We start from the raw sequence: 10,680 nt of genomic DNA on the forward strand, positions 1-10,680 counted from the left end.
CAGGGTTTATGAGATGTAAAGCTATGCAGGCTGCTGTGTGCAGTTCCAAAACCACGGTCCCTTCTGTGCAGTGGCTCAGCCATACATCCAAGAGTTAGCTGCACCTGAGTTACAGACTCACGGGGGATGAGGTTGGCAGGGACCTCAGGGTCCACCTGGTCCAACCCCTGCTCAAGCAGGGCCACCCAGAGCAGGTTGCCCAGGACCACATCCAGGCAGCTTCTGAAAATCTCCAAGAAGGGATAGTCCACAGCCTCTCTGGGCAGCCTTTGGCTGTGCTCAGCAGCCCGCACAGTAAGAAAGGGTTTCTTATGTTTAAGTGGCATTTCCCATGTTTCAGTTCATGCTCGTTGCCTTTTGTCCTGTCTCTGGGCACACATGGAAAGAGTATTTCCAGTTTGCTAAAGGAAAAAAACACGCTGATTTCACTACAACACACCCACATATTGCCCAGCTGCCCACTGGAGCTCTGCCCCTTCGTCCTTGTATGAAATGCCACAGAGACATCCAGTAGAAAAGCACTTCACATCCCAAAGACTTTATCTTTGTCCTGGTTATGGTGCTTCTGGAGCACCACAGTGAGAACAGCTTATGGGAAAGAGAATAGGCAAAAGTCTGACAGATTGAGGCTGAGCAGAACATCACAGATGTGAGTCCCTGCCAGTGATATTCCTGTCTTTACTTCAGGGAAGTTCACCCAGACCCCTCCCCTCTCAGGTACCAGTTATCATGATAACCCCCACCCCTCAAGGCTCCTGGTTTAATCACTGCTACATTTACAATGCAGTGCCCTAGGAAAGGAAACTGTTTTCTGGTGAGGATTGATGACCGTGGTCTGAACCTTGAAATGGGACAAGAAATAAAGACACGATAAAGACATTAACAATGTATGGTTTAATATATCAAGGCTGGGCAAGCCAATTAGACTGAATAGAAAGTAAGCTAAATCTTTTCCCACAACTGTAATCCTTTCTGTAGGATTTGAAAGAGAATAAAAAGCTGCGACTGCTTTAAAAGTTACTTTCATGGTCATTTTTACATTTTTGTATTAATACTCATGTTCCTGCCAGGAGCACAAATGAAAGTGCTGAAACACCCCACAGCCTTTCCTGTGAGATTTACAGACTAATTTTACAGATCTAACAAGTTTGAATTATTGGGATAGGATTCAAATACGCTTCTAAACTTGAGAGTATCTCTCTGAATCCAACATGAGATCTTACTATTTGCATTTCCCTCAGTCCTATGGGAGCCACAGTATATTGTTTTTACTACATGTCCTGTTTAAGGGTTTAATGTTGGCTCTTAGATCTTTTACTTCCAGACAATATGTCCAATTACTAACAGTGTCCAATTGACTCCTATGACTGCAGCTATGCTCAGAGCAAGAAACTGTAAAATGAACTGGGAAGAGCAGAGTGAGGACAGGCAGACGTACACACATCCCAGTCAAGTCCAGAACTGTTTGTCTATACTCCAGCTTCACTTCCATTTAAGATCTCAAAGAACTTACATAATAGTCCACTGGTAAGAAAAACTGAGGAATGAAAAGGAACAAAGGGAGAATCAAACAGCAAGATCAGTCCGTGCCTCACCACCAGCAGCTTCTTCAGTCCTGTAACACAGGTTCCCTCTCAAACACTGGTGCTGGAAGCACTACGGTTAGGACTGCAGTCCCTAGAACAGTCCAGGGAAGAGATTTTAACCTAAAAGAAATGACTCTCCTCTGTGTCAAAATTATGCCAAGGATATGCCTATTCCTCCTACAAAGCTGGAAGAAGAAAAAAGGCCACTTAAAGTCCCCTCTTCACTTGAACTGAACTTTTTAGTTCATCCATATATAGAGCTGAATTTCAAATGAACCATTTAATCGTCCATTTTCTCATTCCACCTAAAAGTGTAAGGAAAAAATCATCAGTATTAATAATCAAAATCTACACAAAGAGAAAGTTTAATATGTGTACATGAATTGTGCCCTTGCAGACAAGGTTGCTGCTATCAATTGCTCCCTGGCAATGAAAGACAAATTAATCTTCTGATCATCATCAGTTATGATTTTACTCTATGCCTGACACAAATTCTGTTCCCCAAGTCAGTGGGAAACTGATCCTGCAAATGTTTTTGAACACTTTAAATTTTGTGTTCTAAATTTTGGATGTTCAATAAAACACCCTAAACATATTTTACTTAATCCCCACAAGTCCATTATTTGAGACTAACTTTAATGGGGTAGGTTTAGAGTATCTGCAAATGTGGGTGTTTGATCTATTAGTGTGTGTATTTGAAAAAAATATATAAATATATATATTTCTCAAGTATAAATGATGAAATCAAAGAAAATATTTTTAAAATCTTAGAAATGTAAACAAAAATATTATTTCTCATTTTTCTTACTGCATCCTTTTCATTGCAGGCTTTAAGTAACAAAAAAACTTAAAATTGTATCTCTTTTTTGTCATTAGCAGAGAAAAAGAAAGACAGAAAGACAGAAAGAAAGACAGGAAGGAAGGAAGGAAGGAAGGAAGGAAGGAAGGAAGGAAGGAAGGAAGGAAGGAAGGAAGGAAGGAAGGAAGAAAGAAAGAAAGAAAGAAAGAAAGAAAGAAAGAAAGAAAGAAAGAAAGAAAGAAAGAAAGAAAGAAAGAAAGAAAGAAAGAAAGTCTTTTGGGGACCTAAAGTTAGAAACCGTATTTTTACATAGACTTTGAAAAGCAACATCTGAAAATACTCCAAAGGAAAAAGGTTAATGAATAAGTGACTTCTCCAGTTTTGCTGTACTTCTGCAAGCCTCATCACCATGCATACACTCAAAAACACACACACGTGCGTGCGTGCACACACACACACACGGAGTTTAAGGACTGACTGGCAGCTGAAAGAAGGTTTTCCATACAAGCAACATGATAATAAAACCTACAGAAGACTGCAAGTGAATTAGAGCTTTGGCTTAGAAAGGCATTTTAAAATACTTTCCATGCAGCTATTAATATTATATTAAAAAAATACAGTTTTAGCTCAAATTCCCATGTTTCAAAGCTCACACAGCTCTAACACTGAGGTTATCTTGTTTGGCATGAGAACAGCTCATGTCTACATTAAAGCTGGAAGCTTAGAAGTGACATAAACAGGCCTTTTTCTATAAAGATAAAAGGCTAAGCTTTAAAGAATTTTATATTTATAGATAAACGTTTCCATAGTAATCATTACAGTGAAACTTGCTGGTGTCAGCAATCCTTTGCATACAAAAATGGCTTATATTCAAATTAGCAGGAATCACAGCATCAGATCCCAGCTTCTACCTGAAAGAAGGGCTTTCAGGAAAAGTCTGAATGGGGAGCTCTGGGTGAGCTATTGCCCTCATTTTGATCACATCTTTGCTCCTTTCTGCCCTATGTGCGAACAATAAAACAGGAAGCACGTTGCAGGAGAAAACTCTGCAGTGACAAAAAAAACAGTTTAGGTGGCCCAGGTGTTCTTCTCAATCTCTAATTTGTAACCCTCAATGATAGAAATATAGACAAAGGAAAAGACAGGCAAGAGGTGGAAAACTGGGGCAGATGCCAGAGGTTTTCCCTCCACCTATTCCCTGCAACTTGGATTCTTTTATGATATGGTACAAATTCAATCCCCACTTTGGGAAGTTGTCCATTTTTTGATACTTAAGGCAAAATCTTTTTCCTATAGAGCTTGGAGGACCAGGATTCCCCACCTACTCAGCAGAAGTCTGTCTGAGTACTGACCCACTGACATGCCTTGCCAGATCAGGGCTGCCTTCTTGTTATATCCCCTGTAACAGGCAGACTAGTATTTAAAATGATGGAAGTTATTTTAAACAATGAGGCTACAGTAATCATGTAAGATAAGACTCAAACTGCACGTTTCTGGAGATTTCTACAGTGCCCTGAAGTCAATTAGGTTTTAATTAAAAAAAAAAAAAAAAAAGTGACGTGAAGGCTTTCAGCCTATGAACTTTTAAAGCACCGCTAGTTAATTAAACAAAGGAAGGAAAACATCACACTCCCTTTTTTACAGGTGGCAAGATGAAGGATAAAAGAGGTGAAGTGACTTACTCAGAGACAACGTGGTAAGTCAGTAGTGCCTGGCACAGAACCAAGCCTCCTCACTCTGAGATTACATCCTACTCACTCCTTGAAGTCCTGAAGAAGGGAAAAGAAAAAGAGCTAAGAGAGCTGTTCTAGCTTTGAAATGAGAATGCTGTGTGTGAGCCCACAAGCGTACGAACATATGCCATGAGAGAGATGCAAGTAATACTCCCTGATCAGCAATAAGAAAAACTTCCCTCCTCCACCTTTATCTTTAAAAAAAAAAAATATAAGGCAAAAAAGGGTGGGGGAGGGGAGGAGTCGGAGTGGTGTGCAGTTAATATAATTTAATATACAAATGTTTCCATTGTAATCAGTGCACTAATACCTGTCACTGTCAGCACCTCTTTCCAGAGAAGGCTCTCTGTTTCTTTTGGCAGCCAGGGCTCTGACACTCACAAGAGATTACTTTCATAAGGTGCTCCATACGCACATTCAATACCCATTTTTACCCAGGCTTTTACGATATCTTTGGAGACATATATCCAGTTGTTTGGCTCCAGTAAAGCTACCAAAGCCTGGGACTCAGCTGGCAGGAAAGCAGCCTCCAATAAATAACGGAGCTCTTTTGGCCAGGGAGATGTTTGCATTAACACCTACCAGAAGGGAGTGAACGGGGCCGGGAAGAGCAGCCGGGCTTCAAAGAGGTTGCCACTGTCAAGTGTGGGCCCCGCAGCTGGCCCGATGCCGCCGGGGCGTGGTGGGCACTGTGGGAACACTGACTGCCTCTGCTGCTGCGTGCTGGGCAGGAGGGCTCAGCTCGTGGCTGTCCCTCCTGCTCGGGTGCTGCCACCGAGCCTCGCAGGCTGTGCTGCTAAGCGGAGCATGCGGCGGGAGACACCCAAAGAAAGAGCAGGACCTGCGCTCTGCCAGCCGGTGCTTTCGCACCATGGGTGTGTGGTGCAGCAGTGGCCCCCCAGCCCTTTGCTGCAGGAAAAAGTGCTCAGCCAAATTCTGTCTTTAAAAAATACCAGGTCCCGCATGTTGTGCTGCCTCACCTGCAGGAATGTCTCTTTTAACACAGTTCTGTCCAAATCTGTATTGGTACACAGGCTCTTTGTGATCTGGCTTAGATTTTTATCCTAGTTAGAAGTGTCTTATTGGAGATACGCATAGCAAGCTGCCCAGAAAACCGCTACACCCAACCAAATACAATTTTTTCCTACAAGATGTTCAGCAGCAAAGCCTGAAGCCTTCTTATCTCCCCTGCGTAACCGAGGATCAAAACACCAGAGAGGCTGTGCAGTCTTACAGTATGGCAGCGCAGCCTTAGCACTTACAAATGATTTGATGTGAGCCAGATCTAGGGAAGTGGATCCCTAGGGGGGCTTTGGATCCAGCTCTAACAATAACTCCTAGCTCCAACACTGGACAGCTACACTATTGTATTTTTTGCATCTCTGCAGCACATGCCATACCAGCATGGAAAGTTTTACAGATATCAGTCACGACTTGCAGGCTTCTAGTGAGGAGGAAAACTGGACATAGAGGGAATAGATGCTACAGCAGATCTCTTGCTGTATGCTGCTCAGGAGATTATAAAGAGAAATCTGGGAATTCTCAGTCTTTGCTGTACTCCCACTCCTACAGTGGGCATCAAAGCAGATCTCTCTGAATCCATTCCCCCATAACACGCATTCCGGGAACTACCTACCTTTCTGGCTCTGTCTATGGGTATGTTGTCTGTGCAAACCAACGGCTTCCAAACACCACAGATGCAACTTCATACCACCTCTGTGAATATATGCACATTCATACATAATTTAAAAAAATAGATCCCTGTTAGCCAGCCATTATTTATCACACATTTATTATTTTCAGGGTCTGACAGACCACCGTTTCCCCTCACTTGATATGAAAATGAAATAAAGGCAATGTCTTGCCCTGTTTGTTGGCAAATCATGATTTTTGCATTGTTGTGATAGTTCTCTGCGTGTGAATGTGCATGTGTGTGTCAGAGGGACATAACTCTGGAGAAGAACATGCACTTTAGTTAAATACCCTGAGATTCCACTCTAATCTCTTGTTATTGTGATTTTTATGAAATGGATTCTGCTCTGAAATTTTCCATGTGTGGTCTCAGTGGAAGGTATCTTAGAGGAAGTTTGAGCTAAAGTCTATGTAGCCATTTTATGTTGCAAGAGTAGGATGGAGAACACTTTTGCTGTAAGTTTCAAATGTCATTTTCTAAAAAATGGCTGAAATTAGAAACTTCAGACTCTGTTTCCTTCAGTTTTTATAGCCCCTGTTGAAAAAACAAAGTCTGAGGCACACTGGCCAAGAGGTTCTTAAATAGACACTTTTGCAGATGCCTGTTATAAAAAATAAAAAATGCCATCCACATTCCAGAATATTTCAGGACTCTTGGACAACATTGCATTGGAGTTAAATGGACTCATTTCACCACTGTTTTGTGATGGAGCACTGCATAATTAGGGACAGGATAACGAAATGCTTGCCTGCTCTGAAATGCCATCTTAAATGATTTGAATAATAGGTGAGCCAATATATAACTTCACACAGCACTTCATAGTGGCAGAAATGCCAAGAGTATCCCACTCAACTATAGGGAAAGATGCAGTTCCCCCTTATGTTCTTTCTATTTCTTGATTTTTTCCAGCTTCTTTTTTTCCCTCCCCATGAATTGCCTGTCGCCCCCACCAGCCTCCTTCACCTTCCCACACAGATCCTTTTTTGTAAGCAACCGTGGAATGCTCCAGCTACGTTTTAAGCTAATGCAGTGTGATAGAGGGAGAGGCAACATCAGGGAGTCAGAAATCTGAAAAGTTAAGGGGCTGAGTCTCTGGCTTCAGTTCAATCAATAATCACTGTGTATCTGGCCCCATGTTACTCCTGCACAATTAACTCAGCCACACTGCACTTACCTTGTCTTTTACATTAATTTACAGAAAGTAAACCCACAGTTTGCAACACTAAGTCCTGATCATACACGATGGTGAAAAAAAACGTTATATGCATGACAGTATAGCCAGAGAATTATTCAGTACATTGAGGCCCAAATAGATCCTGGGTTACAAAGTTTTAGTTTGCAATGCATTTTGGGACAGCTAAAAGTTACAGTAGGAACCTTTTTCCCCTCATATCACAGCTTTGGTCTCTGCTGGGAAGAAAATACCTATAGCCAATACAGTTGAAAATTAGGCATATAATACCAAAACGAAAAGTGGCTGAGTGAGGCTGAGATTCTTCATTTGTTCTGAGAAACCAACTACTTAGACAAGGGCTGGTTGCTGCCTTCATACCAGTTGGTGTAACTGTGTAGTAATTTCAGCTGCAAAAAAAGTACTGTTCTCCCTCCCCAGATAAGCTACGACCCATACAATGGGCGCAAGTACTCTGATACAGAGGCGCTTTATGCTGCTCCAGGTTGTGTCCCATCCTCATGAAGCAGGATGCAGCAGTATGGACAGTGCTGGCACGCTCAAGGTGTGGGCTTCCCATGGATCCCTCCACCTTTCTTTATTTCACTAATCTAACTGGCAACCACTCTAAATCCATACCAGGGCTAAAAATAAAGCAATACAGCTATTTGTAGCCAGAAGAAGCTGACTGAGTTTCAAAATACACCACTCTCTCCGGAAGGTTCCCCGTAGGCTGTAGGTACCACCCCACACCATGACAGCAAGCTGACAGTGAGTCAGCAAGGCTGACCCCATTTCTCCCACCCTGCGGCAGCTCCCTGCCCCCTCACTGTAACATAAGACAGCCACAGCGGCAGCCCCTGGCTGCCTGCAGCCCCTGGCAGGTGCCACCAGCCCTCCTGTGAGGCTGGGCAGCCCCTGAGCTGTGGGATCGGGTCCAATGTGGACACCAGAGCCACCCCTTTCAGCACAGCCTGCCATCGGCCTCACCCTGCCTCAGCAAGAGCTCTGCACTCCCAGGGCTGCCAAGGCTTGGTTCACTCACGATGCTGTTGAACGAAAGCCTGGTTCAGGCTATCTAAGCTTGTCTGGATTCATTATCACTTCACAGCACCGACGGGTGGGAGAGCTTCAGTTAGCTGACATTTCTAGTATGTTAAATTGCATACATACCCAGTGTTAACCTTGATGGCTAATGTGGTCCACACTGGTAACTCTACTTTCTCTTCTACCAACTACAAGCAAAAAGCTACCAAAGCTTTACAAGTATAATCCAAAAGCAGGCTGGAGATTTCCCAATTCTAGTCTGAAGTACTGAAAAAGAAGACACATGCACACATACATGTACATGCGTATATCTTGGTTCTGACTTTCACTTCTTTGTTTCCTCCTTTGCCTTTCTCTACAACAAGGCTACCACAAATCCAAAGGAAGAGGTATGGTTCACCCGACTTTCCACATTCTCATGAGATTGCCAGCACTTTGGAGTCAGATGGCTACTTTTACCCATCTCAACAAATATTCTAATGGCCTTTCATCTGAATTTGTTCCTCATTAAATGGCCCTGTACACATTTCAAAATCATGCAGGGAAAGGTACAGCAAAGGAAAACAAGCAGAGAAGTTTATGACTACTGACCAGACCAAAAGCATTTTTTTTCAGCTAATTTTACATTCAAAACATTTTATTCTACCTGAAAAAACCCTGCCTTCATTTTGTTGAGATAATTACTTTAAAGTTATATGTAAGCAAAATTTAACAAAACAAAGCAAAGCATTTCAAATAAAAATGTCAAAACGTTTCTTTTTGAATTTCATAATCTCATTTTTTTTGACAGATTTGTGAATTTGTCTCTTCTGGGGCTAAATATACAGAGCTAGTAAGAAATTTCACTGCAAAAATTCTGCCGAGCTCTGAAGAGACATGTTGCATTTGCCTGCATTTTTGCATGGGAAGAGAGGACATTTAACAAGCTAGGACAATGCACAGAGCTGCCAGTGCTGCCCCTCTTGATTGCCAGTGCTGGCTACTGTCTGCTGCCTGCCTGGAATCGTTTTGCTGTTGGATTGTATGATCTCTTAGCATCATTGCCAGGGTCCCCAGGGCTTGGGGATCTAGAGTTCAGTGCAGGCACGAAACATTGTTCATACACAGTTTGCACCACTCAGTAGCAGCAGCAGCATTCATGCAGAAAAGTAAAACGTTTACAGATTGAGTAACAATCTAGCAAATTCCCATTAGTTTCATTTCCCTCCCCCCTCCCCAAATAAATTAAACCAAACAAAAACTGCTATTGATCACCATGTGTTCAGAGTCATAGGCCACTTTCTCAGCTGGGCTGCAGCAAAGATTTCCTGGCTCTCAGTGTAATGATGTTGATTTATACAAGTGAGGCACATGGCCCGCAGTTTATGTTACATATCCATAATCCCATATAGTCTTAATTTTGCTTTTCAAAGCCTACAGAAATCCACAAATTAACACCCTTTAGCGTTATTCACTTTGGTTTTGTCAGTTTTTCTGCAGTAATCGATTAACAGTTATTTTCGAGTTAGGGTTTATCTCTTGTTGGCGGGTATATTTATGACACATGGTTACACCTACTAGAATACATTAAAAGTCTTTTGAGCAACTTGGAACTACAAAGGCAAACTAGTGCATTGCAGTTGCTCTAATCTTTGATGTCAGTAGAAGACTGCATTTACCAAAATCAAGCAAGAGAGTTCTGTTTTCTGCGATTAAAGCAATCCAGGATAAACTTTTAAAGAAGCTGAGCCAACACAAGTAGCTTTAAAGTATACTTTTGAAACGTTCAGCAGTATTAGAAGAGTGGCATGCATAAAACTTTTACCTGTGTATCTCCCCTCATTTAACTCCTTTTTTTGAAAGAGTGTGAGTGCTGTTTCTTGTATAACATCTGGTTGAATGAAGGAGAAACAGAGCCTGAACTGTGTGCTCTGGGCACAAGAATCTGATGCAACTCACTTTCATCTTGTTGTAGCTTATCTGGTAGGCAGGCCTATTGGAAGCCTGAATTCCTAAGGATAAGTTATATTATAACAGCATGTGACTGCATTCAGCCATCTCACCAGTGATGAATTTGCCTTTCCTTTCAGAGTTTTACTTGCTTTTAAACAAAAACTTTCTCAAATGGAATTAGCCTGTCCGTGTAATCATTACCATAGTGAGCCATGATTTGAAAAAATGATACAAATATGGAAGATGCAGACCCACAGTCCAACCTGCATGTTATACTAGGCAAACGTGAATGTATTCACACATGCACATACGTAAGACATACATGACCCAAGTGATGTTATCTTTAAAGGCACAGGGTTGTGACTCAGGAAAAGATAATTTTATTCCCAGTCTCCCTACTAAATTCTTCTGTGACTTGAGATAACACATGTAATAGCTGAGTCTCTCATTCACTTATGTAGACAAAACACTCCTTTGGGGGCAAGGACTGTCTTCACTGTGTGCTTGTATATTGCCTAATAAAATAGCTCTGATGAAAAATGCAATTTTTTCATATTACAATAAGGTATTGACAGCTCTTTTCTTGATATGAAACATGGATCACAATGAGGGCAGTGAGGGCACATACTATAATTAAGGAAAAAAATGTTTCTAGTTTCATTTTCTCCTGCTGTAATAAATACTGCAAACACTAGTCTTCCAGTAATAGTTCAAAGTAT

The 10,680-nt window shown here is 41.8% G+C and overlaps 1 long non-coding RNA gene across 2 annotated transcripts; it reads right to left on the reverse strand.

The window, feature by feature from the left end:
* Positions 1–839: 839 nt before the first annotated feature.
* On the reverse strand, positions 840–9,942 carry LOC310892658. Of its 2 annotated transcripts, XR_014578293.1 has the most exons (4): positions 9,834–9,942; positions 5,755–5,834; positions 4,068–4,154; positions 840–1,891 (listed from the first exon to the last, which is right to left on the reverse strand). It is a non-coding gene; the product is annotated as an uncharacterized lncRNA (long non-coding RNA). The 2 variants fall into 2 exon arrangements; XR_014578294.1 differs by lacking the exon at positions 9,834–9,942 and having other exon boundaries at positions 5,755–7,206.
* Positions 9,943–10,680: the final 738 nt, after the last annotated feature.

Source organism: Anser anser (genome assembly GCF_964211835.1).
Source record: "Anser anser genome assembly, chromosome: 1".
In the NCBI taxonomy this organism is placed as follows: Eukaryota; Metazoa; Chordata; class Aves; order Anseriformes; family Anatidae; genus Anser; species Anser anser.